This window comes from Cupressus sempervirens, chromosome 6 (assembly GCF_028749045.1).
Source record: "Cupressus sempervirens isolate cs-2001-9-10 chromosome 6, ASM2874904v1, whole genome shotgun sequence".
In the NCBI taxonomy this organism is placed as follows: Eukaryota; Viridiplantae; Streptophyta; class Pinopsida; order Cupressales; family Cupressaceae; genus Cupressus; species Cupressus sempervirens.
The window spans coordinates 178,194,017-178,209,575 of NC_143123.1; positions in this window are offsets into that span (position 1 = coordinate 178,194,017).

Here is a 15,559-nt window from a genome sequence, read left to right on the forward strand (position 1 = left end):
TCCTAATGTTGAGGTGGGAAAAGAACCTTTAGTTGAAGAATCTAATGCTCAACAGGTTGAGTTGGGGAATGTACCCTCTTTTGAGATTGCTATCTTAGAGATAGTAGGACATGGTGTGAATACCGATACATCAGAACCTGTACAAAGACTAGAGGATCTGACAGATCTATCAAAACAAATCATTATCTATCAAAGGATAGATGATGGATGGAGAGATATGGAGGACAAAATCAAGCTAGAGGAAGGTGAATTCTTGGCTGATGACAAAAATATTCCTGAGGGAGATCTTCCTTCTTCTCAAACTAGGGAGATCCAAGTGTCCTCTCAAGCTGATGTTGACTTTCTTTTGGATGAGTCTCTTTCCCTAGAAATTGTGAAAGACTCTAGAGAAAACTCAAAGCTTATATTAAATCAAAGAAAAAGGAATGATAACAAGATTATCACAAAGGGAGTAGAAACTAGAAGTAGCAAAATTGAACAGCAATTTAAGAAGAATCCTCTTGCTTCTACTCTAAACAAATCTGGAAAAATAGTGGAACAACCTTCAAAGGTGAAACCAGATGTTGGTTCCCTGGACAAATGAGGAAGAAAACCCAATAAGAAAGCCAGAGAATTGGAAAGTATGTAGAATATTGTTGATGGTAGGCAGACAACTATTCTGGATTTTACCCCTAAAAAATAGGATATGAAAATCATAACTTGGAATATTAGGGGGATGAATAGCATTCACAAACTAGATATTGTTAGGAATTTTGTTAGAGAACAAAAGCTTGATTTTCTCTTGTTACAAGAAACTAAGATGAGTAAAGAGAAGGCAGAATAGATTAAAGCTTTTTAAAATGATTCTATAAATGCCAGTAGTTTAGAAGGTGCATCAATGGGAACTCTAATGTTATGGAAGAAGAATTACTCTGGATCTATCTTGATTGAAAGCAAACATCTTATGATAGCCAAAATCACTAATGTTGACTAGAAGGATGGATGGTATATAGTGAATATCTATGCTCCCAACACTAAGCAACTAAGGAAAAAGTTTTGGGAGACTGTTTCCAATTTTAAAAGTAAGGACTATTTTGGAAGATGGATTATAATGGGAGAATTCAATGTGCCTCTCTATGATCACAAAAAAATGGGAGGTAATGCTACCCAGCTAGAAGGGACATTGGATTTACTGGAATTTATAAATAAAGAGGGCTTAATGGATATGGACCTCCATGGAATTCAATTTACTTGGAGTAATAAGAGAGTAGGTAATGAATGTATCCAGACCAGGCTCGACCGTGCTCTTATTTCTCCAGATTGGACTAATGATTTTAGGTGCAAGATGGAAGCCAGTCAGAAAATTAGATTGGATCATTTCCCCCTCATATTTTCGGCCACGAAGATTAATTTCAAGAAGAATTTTCCTTTTAGATTTGAGAAGATGTGGCTGCAACACCCTCAGTTTGAAAGTAAATTGGAAGAATGGTGGAGTATTGATATTGAAGGGAGGGCCCTTTATAGAGTTGCTTCTAAGCTCAAGAATGTTAAAAGGAAAGTTAAAACCTGGAACAAGAATAGTTTTGGGAACGTCTTTAAGAACAAAATTGTAATGAAGGAGAAAATTCTTATAACCTAGGAAAAATTTTAGAAGACTGGTTATACTCTTGATCTCCTCATTGAAGAAAACAAAAAATTGGCTCAATATCATGACATCATTACTAAAGAAGAAATCTACTGGAGACAAAGGTCAAGGCTATTATGGTTGAGTGAAGGTGATAAAATACTAAATTTTTCCATCTCTCTACTCTTAAACATAGGGAAAAAATTCACATTTCACACCTTAAAAAGGGAGATCTGAAGATTATAGAGGACAATGCCATCATGGAAGAAATGGTGACTTTTTTCTCTTCTCTTATGATAGCTAATCATAACTTAAATCTGGAGATTCGGGCTAAATTCCTTAGAGTGATTCCTCCTCTAGTTTCAAAGGAACAAAATAAAATGTTAAGCTCTATACCTAAGGATGATGAAATTTTCAAAGTTGTAAGCTCCCTGGGAGGAGATAAAGCTCCTGGGCTTGATGGTTTTCCCATGTTTTTCTTCCAAAAACTTTTGAAATTTGTGCGCAAATATTTTTGTGATGCTGTGAAGGAATTTTATGGAGCCAAATAGCTGCTTAATGAAGTCAACTCCACCTTTCTGTGCCTGATCCCTAAGAAAATTCATGTTGATTCTCCTGATCTTTTCAGACTGGTCAACCTTTGTAATTCTTTCTATAAAATTATTTCCAAAGTTCTTACCTCCAAACTTATCCAAGTGATCCCTTTGATTATTTCTAATCAACAAAATGGCTTCATTCCTGGTAGGAAGATCCTTAACTCTATCATCTCTGCCCATGAGAATATTCATTCCTTATCTTGTTCTAACAATCAGGGGTTCATTATGAAAGTGGATATAGCTAAGGCCTATGACAGAGTTGACTGGTCTTTCCTCTTAAAAATTATTTCTGCTTTTGGTTTTGATCACAAGGTTGTAAGTCTTATTCATCAATTGATCTATACCTCTTATATTGTTGTTTTGGTTAATGGTAGCTCATCTCAGTTCTTTTATCCCTCTCGGGGTTTGAGACAAGGAGATCCTTTATCTCCTATCCTTTTTATAATCATGGCTGATTTCTTGGGGAGGCATATTGGGGATTTGATCCATAGAGGTTTCATTAAGGGTTTACAACCTTCCTCCCATCCTCTTATTTGCTCTCATGGACAATTTGTTGATGATACCATCTTCTTGGGTAAGGCTGAAGTTAAGGAAGCCAAAAATTTGAAGCAAGCTATTAACTTATATTCCTCTGCCTCTGGTCAGTTGGTTAATTGGAATAAAAGTGGTGTGTACTTTATTAATACCCCTATTCAGAGACAAAACAAAATTGCTAAAATCCTTGGATGTTCTATAGGATCCCTCCCTTCTTCTTACTTAGGCCTCCCTCTAGGTCTAAAGATCCCTGATACCTTCTGGGAAGATCTTATTAACAAATTCAGTAAGAAACTTACGGGATGGAAAGGGAATCTTTTAAGCCAGGCAGGTAAGTTAATTCTTCTCAAAGCTTGTCTTCAAAGCATACCTACTTATGCTTTAAGTCTATTTAGAATCCCTACAAAATATGCTGAGTCTATTGAAAAAATTCAAAGAAATTTCCTATGGACTGACTCTGAGGAGAAACAGAGAATGCCTTTAATTGCTTGGGATAATGTTTGCAAACCATTAAGAGAAGGGGGTTTGGGAATCAAGAAAAGCAGATGCATGAATGATGCTCTTTTAGCAAAACAAGGTTGGAGAGTCTATCATGATAACAAAGAGTGGAGCACCATATGGAAACAAAAATACCTCTTCAATGCTAAATCCCTTCCTGATTTCTTCTCTACTCCTTTTTTTTTCATCCTTCCTCTATATGGAGGGTTGTTCAGCGGACCAAGAAAACTCTAGGAAAAGGATGTTCATGAAAAATTGGTAACGGGCTTCAGGTGAAATTTTGGGAAGATGTTTGGTTAATGGATCATCCCTTGTTTGAAGATGTCCTTGACAATGATCTTGTTGATCGATGCAAGTAAAGATTTGGCATATTAATTAGTCATTATTGGTAGAATGATTCCTAGGTGAATTTAACTAATGTTGATCAAGGCTTCACCAATATCCAATTATCTCTCAATGCTATTTCTCTATATCCTAATTGTGAGGATGAGGTTATTTGGCATGTTGACCCTAGTGGCCATTTTAAAGTCTCTTCTATATTTTCCTCAAAGGATAAGGGAAGTCAACCTCTTTGGTCTCATGCTTGGATTAAGGGTCTCATTCCCAAAATTAATATCTTCTTTTGGATTCTGCTTCAAAATAAAATTCTGACCCTAGATAATTTGCAAAAAAGAGGTATTAATGTGGTTAACAGGTGTATTTTATGTAAAAATGGTTTTGAAGATAGAGACCATATGTTTTTGAATTGTTCCTACTCCCAGCAAGTCTGGACAGAGATTCTTAACTTCTGGGGTATAACATGGGTCCATCAAAACAATGTGGAGCTCTCTTTTAGAAGCTCACTTTTCCCCTCTAAGGATCCTAATGCTCTTTTTCTTTGGAAACTTACTCTCCCTCACCTCTGGTGGGGAATCTAGAAAGAAAGAAATAATTGAATTTTTAGGAGCAAAGATCTTTTGGGATGGGTTCTTGGTCAGAATATCATTAGAGCCATCAAGGAGACTTTAAATTCTAGAGAATTTCTGAGCAAAGTTTCCACTTTGAGAACCCTTTATGATCTGAAAGGTCCAATCCAAAAACTAATAATCCTAGATTGACTATAAAATGGAAGGAACCTCCTTTTGGATAGATCAAAGGCAACTTTGATGGAGCTACAAAGGGAAACTCGAGAAGAGCGAGATGTGGAGGGGTCCTGAGAGATGAGGTGGGTAATGTTATTGATGCTATTGCTATCCCTATTGGTAAATCTAATAGCCACATTGTTGAAGCCACTGCTGCCCTCTATACTATTAAGCTAGCTGTCAAGTTGGGGTATTCCAAATTATGGTTGGAAGGTGATTCTTTGAACATTATAAATACCCTAAATAATAAAAATGTTATCTCATGGTCTATTGAAGCTACGATTATGGAAATTAAAACCTTAACTCAAAAGTTTGATAAGGTGGTCATTTCCCATACATACCGCGAGGCCAATGGTGTTGCTAACTGGATAGCCAACTGTGCTATTCAAATGGGGCATAAGGTGAGGTGGCATGAGGAATTAAAAAAGCATGCTGATCTTAAAATGATTATTAATTATGAAGCCAACCATTCCAAAATGGGAAAGATTTGTTTGGATTAGCAATTTAATGATTTGGTGGAGTGGCCTTATGACTGTCAGATTACCTTCCCTGAGGAGGTACATTCATGTGAATGTTATGTGGTTTTAGCACGTATCTTCTAAAAGGCGACCTCCAAATCAAGTAACTAAAAATTGGTTTCCTTTCAATCTCTCTGCGTTTTTGTATTTGGGTGTTTCTGGTTTTGTGTTTTCTTGGCAAAATGGGGGGTGAGCCATGGAAACAAGACCAAAAAATGTGATGACTGGAAGGCTCGTCAGGATGTTTGGAAGATTCTTCAGAAAGGGAAGGTGGTTAGTTATCTGGAGCATTTGCATGGCTTCAAACCCCATATCACTATCCCTTTCTTTAAAAATTGGGCTGATGACAGAGTCACTCTCCATGGAGTCACTATGAAGCTTACTGAGGAATTCATTGCTAAGGTCACGAGGATCCCCACGTGTAGCATTAAGTTCTCAAAAAAAACCAATATCTCCAATGCAGCCTATAAAAATTTTCCAAAGACAGATGACGAGGAGAAGCAACTGGAAAAGAGTGGAGACTTCTTTGATGTGGAGTAGATTAAAGGTATCTAGCTTGATGTGCTTTCTACATTCATGAGTATTTTATCTTGGATGGTAGGAACAAAAGAGTTTACAAAATTCATTTTGTTTTCCTCAACCATTTTAGATACAAGGATAAAATTTCTTTCCCTTTCTATCTGCATGTTTTCGTTGCTTCAAAGTTTATTTACCCATAGGAAGAAGGAGTCTCGACCTATTTTCCATGAAGGTATAATACTTCTTATTGAGGGCTTTTGTAAAAATAAGTCCATTGCTTTGACCCCTTCTTCTGATAAGAAGAAAGGTTCTCAGTCCAAGAAGTGTATGATGGATGGGAATGTTAAAGGGAAAGAGAAGGTTAAACCTAAACCCTCAAGTTCTCATAAACATATTGTTGAAACAGAGTCAAAGTCAAAGAGTTCTGAGGGTTCTAAGAAGGATATCCTAGAGGAAGAGGAAGGGAGAAATGTTGGGGAATTCAGCTCAAATTTGGAGGGATATCCGGAAACAAAAAGAAAATTTGATAAAGAAAAAGAGGAGGATACTTCAGAGAGTAACTCATAAAAAAGCATCTTTGACAATGAAGGTAATCACACTATGTCTGGGGGGAGTGTTAAAGACAAAGATAACTTAAGTGATGATCTAGTTACTATGCAGGATGTGGATCATATGGTTCTAGATTCTACTCCTGCTACGGAGACTGGGGAACAACAAAAGGAGGATCTAGTTCAGCAAGAAGCCCCTGTTGAAAATAGAGAGGAGGTTCAGATGAATAGGGAGGAACAAATGGATAAGGTTGATTCCCCTTTACATGAGAGTATTGATGACATTTTTGATTCACCGCAGAGGGACAACAAGCTTTCCTTCTTACATTCTGCAAAGCTCAAAGAAAACTCTATTCTCCAAGTTGATTCTTGGATCTATAATGAAATTATGGGGCTAAAGAAGAAAGTGGAAATAATGCAACACAACTAGGATGTTGATCGGGCCATAATTAATCACTTGGAGGTGCAAAAGGGAGATATCCCTAAAAAACTTAAAGATTATGAGTTAAATCTTAGAATGCTCATCAAGGAAAGTGGTACAAAAATGGAGCAGGTAACATCAAGCATTTGTGCCACTGCAACTAGCCTTGGAAAAAGATTAAATGAAGACACTATTTCTTCGGAGGGCCTAAGTAAGTGGACAAGGTAGAGTTCGAGGAAGAAAGCCTTGCAAGCTACTATGACTTCGGCTGCCACTTCCATTCAGAACACTGCTACGATCGGGAGGGAGGCTATCAAGATGATTATAGAACTGCAATAGAAGCTTTGGGTATTTTATGTTGTTTCTATTTATGTATAGGTCCTTTATTTGGTCTATGTTTTTGGTTTTGGGTTCTGGTTTTGGTCCTATTTTTTGGTAAAACTTTGTTTCAGGTTCCAGGTCCTTGTAAAACCTAGATACTTTTATTGAACTTTGCTATTGGTTTCAGGTCCCTGTAAAACTTGATTTTCTTTCTGCTTTTTAGTAGGTTTCAAGATTGTTCCTAGTGGTCTTAATTGCCTATCTTTCTTGTTTTTGTTAAAAGGTTTTGGGGCCCTTTCAAAACCTGCTTTTACCATCATCTAAAACCTTAGTAATTGGAGGAAGTAATGGGATTTTTGAATAGGAAAATTAAATTAAATTGATTCTAATACAAATTTGATAACATGTTTAACGATCCCATAAGACAAATAACTCTAATTGACAATTTTTATGACCTATAAAAAGGGATCATTACATTCCTCTATGGTGTACTTTATTAATAGATATGAAAATTGTATTGATAATGTCACTATTTGGGATGAATCTCGTCATGCTAATATTGACTATTCTCTTCCTCATGAAAGTGCTAAAATGATTGATACCTTCTCCTTTCAACGTAACAAGTTTCATGTTTCTTCTTCTCCTAATATATATCCTTCTCTTAGTAATATTTTAGAGAAAGAGGAAGACATTATAAATACTTTTATCAATGTGACATTTCCTTCATTTGATTCTCCTAGTAGAGATGCATCATTAATGGACATCCATGATCCATATTCTAAGGATTCCTTAGGAAAAGAGGATAATGGTAGTTTCCTTAATGATCTTCCTTCTAGTGATGAGTCTATGGAGAAGAAATATCTTAATCAAGTTAATGTTTCTCAACCTATTCTCACTCTCAAGGGTTACCCTTCATCAACTAAACTTTGTTTCACACTTAAGGGTTGTCCTCCCATAACTCTTAAATGGGAACATAGTAATTCTAAGGATTATCATATGGTGTCTCATACCTATCATATAAGGAATAATCCTCAATCTACTACCTCTCTTCCACCTTTTCAACCTTTTACTCCTCCTCTACCTCATCTTTCTCAAAGTCCTAGATTGGATTATTATTTGGCATCATATTTACATAATACCCCTTCCAAGATTGATCTTGGGAACTTCTTCAAACATCCTTGACATATCATGAATCCTTGGAAAAATCTTAATCCACTATTCCAACTCTGTCTCCTAATAAAGATAACATCAATGCCTTTTTACAATGCATGAATACTACATTTGTCCCACCTCAAGCTGTATTTACTCATGATCACTTTCCTCCTAAAGATATTTGAGATCATTGTGATGGATCTTATGGAAGTTTTTCTAGTCAATGGTAACCTTATTCATCGAACTATGGTTGATAATAGATCTGGGCTTAATATTTGTAGCATGGATATGCTCAAACAATTTAATTTTATCTTTCAAATATAAAACCTTATAGTAATTATATTCATGGCTTTGATAATGTTTCTAAGAAAACTTTAGGAAAAATCAATTTAGCTATCAAAGTAGGTCCAATTGATCTGAATACTCATATTCATGTTATGCCTAGACTTCTCAATTTCAATCTTCTTTTGGGAAGATGTTGGTTACATGTTATGCATGTTATTCCTTAAAATCTTCATCAAAAAGTCAAGTTTCTGTAGATGCTGAAAATCGTCTCAAACACTATATTAATTTATTTAAATTTACTTTAACATTATACTTGATTATTTATTAATTAATTATATTTATCATATTCTTCTACTTATTTAATTAAATTTTTTTATTTAAATAGGTTCATTTCCCTAATGTATTTAAATTTATTTAATGCATAGTGCTCCATAAATCCCCGTTTAAATAAATCTTAATTTATTTAATTCCCTCCACTTTATTAAATTCTTTAATTCTATGATTAAGTTAAATCCTATTTAATTTAATCCTAATTCTATCCTAAAACCTACTCTACACCCATCACTCTCATCCTTCTAAGCCTATCCATTAATTAATGTTACGTAATTAATCCTAAACATCTTTCTAAGAACATTTTAGTCCCTAAGTTTTTTCTCACACATGTGTGAGAAACTCAAGATCCAATAAAGCTTCCATTTCATAATTTTATCCAAAAAGTCTTACACTCCTACACACTCACCCCCCTTTCCTTTCTCTAAGGTTTTTCACACATGTGTGAGCAATCCTTGAGCCATCCCTTTCACCAAAAAGGCTTATGTTGACCTTTGCATGACTTGTCTCCTTAGCCCATGTGTCTCCCTAATGGCACCTATGTGGATTCTACATAGATTCCACCTCCCCAAGGCTTCTCTCAAACCTATAAATAGATCCCTTGTCTCAAGAATTTATCATCTCCTCCATTGCATTGTTATCATGCTAGTTCGTGCTTAGAGTTTTCTATTTATTTTAGAATTTTTTAGCACTAACCCTTTGGTAGTTGTTTACTTCTTGCATTGTTTTTCATATTCATGATAGTATTTATTTTTACATCCACTTCTAGATTCTTGAATTCTCTCAAACATGGTTGCTTCCATAGCCATTGTTTGAAGACATTCTTCATTCATCTTAGCTTAGTTTCATTTGTCATCTTTCATTTTGGGATTCAAATAGTTGTGTTTGGGAGAGCACATTCACATCCCACAATCTAAAGCACACCAACAAGGCCTCTTATGGGCATCCTTGTTGAGCTACTTTGAAGTTGTATGGGTACTCTTGTTTATCGATTACATTTGTATTAAAACACAAGGATAGTTAGTAGTTCTTTGTTTGATTTAAATGTTGATATATATGCATGCTACTAAAATTTTCTTATTTATGCATGCTCCCGACATGTTAGGTTTGCACGTATACATTTTAGCACACCCGGTGGGACCATGTTACTAATGTTTTCTTGTTTACACGTGCTCCACATCACTTCTTCTATTCATCCATTTCATCACACTCTTCAAAATCTCAACTATCCTAATCATTGCCTCATTTTCTTAATCATTCAATCAAATCCCTAATCTTCATCCTACTCATGGTTCATAATCCACATCAAGATCTAATTTCCTTATCCAATCTCATAATTCATCCTTAGTCCAGTCTTTCAAATCATCATCATTCTAATCCAATCCCTTGTCAAATTCATTCTTTTCTAATAAATTCCTAAGTCAATCCATTTAGATCTTCAATCCAAAATCAATCAATCTTTCTTCATCTATTCAAATAGTTTTCTAATTCAATTTTCATAAAATCTTGTACTTTTGACTTAGGAGCACGATCATAATCCTTGGACTTTAATCCTAGTTAGCTTGAATGACTCGAATCTTATCAAGGTTATCTCAAACCCTCATCCAATATCAAATCAAATCAAATCATATCCAATAAATATCAAGTCAAATCCAATCCTAATAAAATCAACACAAAGTCCAAAATTTCTCATAGTCCTAAGGTCATATTTCATTCATCATCAAACCTTTTATCACCCCTAATCTAAGTTCCATGGATAAAAATTTTCTTAACCAAATGGTTGGGGAACTTCAAGGAAATATGGAGTCACGCCTCCAACACAAACCCCATATAAAATCAATCCTCAAAACTTCATACCCAATTCTAATCCATCTCACATTTATTATTCTTCTACCTCTAACAATGGAAATCCACCTCATTATCATTCATCCACATATGATTTTGTTCATAGCCTACACAATTCCTCAAATAGAAATATCTTTGCCAAATAAATTGAGGAACTCAATAATTCTATCTTGAGCCTAGCAAATCAAAAGCAAAATTCTACCTTCCATGACATATGTCTTCTTCCCCCATGTTTTGAAGACCATAATCCTCATGTCCCATCCAACCCAAATCCTCCATCTAATTCCCCATACTTTGAGGTTAATGTCCAAAAACAGCATCCCAATCCCCTACGCATGCCTCAACCTCCACACAATCCTAACCCTCTAAAATCAACATCATCCCCACTTTGTAATAGGTTTATCTCAATAGAAACCTTTTCTAAATACAAAAATAAAGTGATCCAATCACCCAAATTCATACACCCAATGCCATCTCAAGAACTTGTTCCAAAGCATGTAATTATAGATTCCTCTTCTCCTCTAGATATGAGCATTTCTCCATCCCATTATTTCCTTATCCCTCAAGATCTATTTATTCGTCTTAGTCCATACTTAACCTTAATTCAAGTAGGTCTTCTTAAGGAGGACAGACCCTAAAATTTTTATGAATGCTTAAGGAGAATTGAAGAGAGTTTGCATGTGCAAACTGAGTATTCTTGGTGATTAAGGTGTTATGATTGAGTTACATTGTAGAATTAGTTCAAGGAGAAAAAAGGAAAGGAATCAAAAGACAAAAAAGATACATCTGATTAGAAAGGATCAATATACATTAGGATAGAGGTGATCTAACATCAAGCAATAGAGTACTAACCGAAGGATCATTGCTAAGACATTCTAACAAGTGAATCAGTTAAATCTCTTAACAAAGTAGTCTTGACAGGCTATTGTAAATCCTTTAATAGAGTGCTTACTTCATTGTAATTTGAAGTCCTCTTACTAGGAACACTTTTATTAGAGTGTTTAAATCCTTTAATAGGGTAAGATCTAACAATCTTGTAAGACTTTAACAAGTAGACCTTTCACAAGGCAGATCATATTTCATGATCAAACATTGTAACCTTCATTAGATACACTTTATTACTGCAGTAGTGAAGATTTGTGAGTGTCATTCCCACCCCAGTTTTACCTTCTCCTTGGAGGGTTTTTGGGTAACCAAATATCTTGTGTGATACATGTGTTGAATATTTTACTTTCATGCTATGGATGTATATGTTTAATTTGGAATTTCAAGTTTATATGCATAGATTGTAAGATGGATGTGTGGTGAGTGATTTTAAGATTGAAAATTTTAAGTACTGATTCAATCCCCCCCCCCCCCCCTCTCTCAGAGTTTACTTCCCTATTGTATTTCCAACTATCCTAAATACATCATCTCCTTCATCCATTTTGGGTCCCTATATCCAAAAATTCAAACTTTCTTGTACATATCCTTCAAAATTCCCTCCTTTCCATCACCCTTCAAGGTGTGTGTTGATGACGATCTTTCTACTTCCTTCATCCACTCATTCAAAAATCTTCCAACCTAGCATCCATCAACCATGTCTTCCTCCCAACCACTCTACCCCCTTAATCCAAAAAATTTCATATGTCCTTGACTTTCATTTTCCAATCCATTTCATCCTTCTTTTTACTATCCTACCAACATCTATGAGAAAATAGTAAAAATTTCTTGAAAATAAAAAAGAAGAGAAATAAACATCAGGGGATACCATCCATGTATCTGTTAGAGAAAAAGGTTAATTTAATTTCATTAATTAAATTACCTTTTCTCCCTTAAGATTTCACATTATACACCTTTTGCATTTTTATTTAATGATTAATTAGTAATTATTAAATAGCATTTACCTTTTAGGTTACCCTTTTCAGGTTTCGATATCCTTCTATAAGGATTGATCTTTTGTAATTATCTTGCATCTTTTTCATTTCTGTGAATACAATTTGCATATTTTCAAAGCAAAACCTTGCCTCCTCTTGTCTTTTTCTTCTCTGTGACAGGTTTTTACATGTAGTTATTCTAGGGCTTTATGGATTTGTATTATGTATTGCTCAAACCCTTCATGGTATCAGAGCCAATTTTGTTGTAGCTTGTTTAGTATTTGGAGAAAAAGGAGAACAAGGATTTGATAGAAAAAATTAGATATTTTTAAGGCACTTTTCTTTGATTTTTGGAGGTGCAATGGTGACAATCCAGGAAAATAATTATAGTCATAATTTTCAATTAGCAATATCTCCCTCATACAGAATCCTTATTTCGAGCAATTGTTTTTGTTTTGGGGTAGAATTTTGTAATCTACACATTGGTGTAGGTTTATTTTGATCTATATTTCTAAACTTTTCTAAAAATTGCAACTCCTAATTTTTCCAACTTCAAAGGCTTCATCTAGGGTCATATGAACACATATTTGGCTCCTATTTTTTTTTAAAAGTGCATGATTTATTGTCTACTTTCTAGATTTGGTATCAGTTTGAAGTAATATTTAGTGGAAATAGTACTTTCAACATTTGGTCATTTTTTTGCCTACAAAAAACATGTATTTGTGATTCATATCTGAAGCTTTTTTTCTCTTCTCTCATTTATGCATTCCTTCTAGTAGCTGGGGTCTAGTTTTTATATTGTGGGGGGGTGTTTTATATTATTGTTTTTGTTATTTACATCAGTAAACCAGAATTATTTTCAAAAATAATTCAATACCTTCTAAAATAATGGCTGAGACCTCTTCTTTTCTTGAACTTCTGACCCCTCATAATTATCACACATGGAAGACCTTGATGACATGACTTCTCCAATCAAAAGGCTTGTAGTCTTGACTAGATGTAGTGCAACCAATTTGATAGAGGCCTTTTGAGGTCATGTAACATAGAAAAAAGATGGATGAGGTAATAGGATTGATTTCCTTACAGTTCTTTGACAGTCTACAATTTCATCTTGATGGGTGCAATACCCCTCTAGCTATGTGGACCAAACTTGAAGGCTTGTTTGGTAAAATGAATGATTTTAGGGCACTTCAGATTGAGGTAGATCTTACCTCACTTATACTATATTCTTTTCCCTCCATTAAGGACTTCTTGATGAAATTCAAGCAACTGGGATCTTTATTGCAAGGTTGTGGGAAAATGAAGACTGGCACAGAGTGTATCTACTTGATTCTTTCTAAACTTTGTGGAAACTTTCAAAAAAATTCTTCTACCTTCAATTCCACCAAAGATGATTTAGGTAATAGATTTACCATGCCATCCTTTGAGGTTTTTTGTGATCAATTGACTCGAGAGCAAGCTAAGCTCTCTTAGTTGGATTCTCTCACAGAATCTCAGAATCATGCATTGATAGCTTGACCATCTTCAGGGATGAAGGAGAAGACTTCAAAATATCATTCTTTAAAGTCTTATATTGGTTCCAACACTCACAATTCATCAGGGTCACCTCCTCCTAAAGAGGGTAAATCAAAGCTAGAAAGACCAAAATGTTCTTATTGCAATAAGCCTAATCATGATGAGCCACATTTCTATGAGAAGAGGTTAGATGGCTATGCCAAAAAGGTTTTAGATTTGATAGCTCTTCTTTAGAAGAGAAAAATTGATATTCCTTTTACTTCTCATAGACCTTCATCATCATCATCATTTTAGTCAGATGATAAAGATATGGGAAAGGGTCATGCACTATGTGCAACTAGTATCCCTCATTCTTTTGGCTGGTTATTGGATTTAGGTGCTTCACACCATATGGCATCTTCTCAATATTTGTTCTCTTATTTTGAGGCTTCTCCTACTCCACATATTTTGATGGGGAATAACACTATTATGACTGTATGTAGGAAAGGTTCTATTAACATTGATGATGGTATATTTCATGATGTCCTTTTTGTTCCATCTTTGTCCTCTAACCTTCTCTCTATTTATTAGATTACACATAGTGGGACAAGGAAGATAGTTGAGTTTGCACGACATTCAGTGGACATCAGAGATAGTGAGATAGGCAATATTATTACTATAGGGATTGTTTATCATGCTTCACAACTATATTCCTTCTCACATTTTGGTCCACTATCTCCATTATTAGAGAATCACTCTCTTTTTTCATGAGAGTCTACATAGATGAAGTCAGATCACTTGAACTTATGTGTAGTTCCTATGACTAGTGTTGTGACTTCTACATCTCCACCTCCTATTTAGATTTCATCTCTTGTATAGAATCACTCTTCAACATTGCCTACTATTGCAGCTGTAGTCATTGAGCCACCTACTACAGTTGTTGAGGATATATCAGAGGACACACATCTCCTCTCAAATGATAGATTCAACACACCTATTATTCCACCTCCATTGGAGGTTCTATTTCATGATTCTCATGCTTTCTCCTTTGAGAATCAACTAGGAATTCTAGTTGCACCTTACATACATGGGTTTTATCATCCTTGTCCACTACCTTTGTTTCCTCTAGATTGGAGCCACATTGGTATGTTCATCAACATAGGAGTTCTACCATTCTTGGGGGGCTATGGAGTTTTGAGCTTCTATCATGAAGGCTTCATTGTACTTATGGTCTTGAGAGATGCTCTTGAGATGTTTCATTTGTGTATTCTTTTTTATCTCTTTTTGGAGTAGAGTTTTTCCCATTAGGTTTTCTCTTTTTCTCTATTTCATAGAGATTTGATTATGATTGAGCACCTCATCAGGCCTTATTTCTAGGACCCAAGGTTTCTTTCTGCATTTTATTGTAGTTTCCTTTCTATTTTTGCATTTTTTGTAGCTGTATTATTGCTCATCTTAAGGGGGGTGTTAGAGAAAAAGGTTGATTTAATTTCATTAATTAAATTACCTTTTCTCCCTTCTTAATATTTTAGTTTATGCACCTTTTGCATTCTTATTTAATAATTAATTAGTAATTATTAAATAGCATTTATCTTTTAGATTACCCTTTTCGAGTTTTGATCTCCTTCTATAAGGATTGATCTTTTGTAATTATCTTGCATCTTTTTCATTTTTGACAATACAATTTGCATATTTTTAGAGAAAATCCTTGCCTCCTCTTATCTTTTTCGTCTCTATGATAGGTTTTTACATGTAGGTATTCGAGGGCTTTGTGGATTATTAATATGTATTTCTTAAATCCTTCAGTATCTTGATGCTCAAGTCCTCCCTTTATTTCCCTATCATGTATTCACCATCTTTTGAATTCATATATCCAACCACTCACTTATCCTTCCACTTGCACTCTACACTGGGGGAA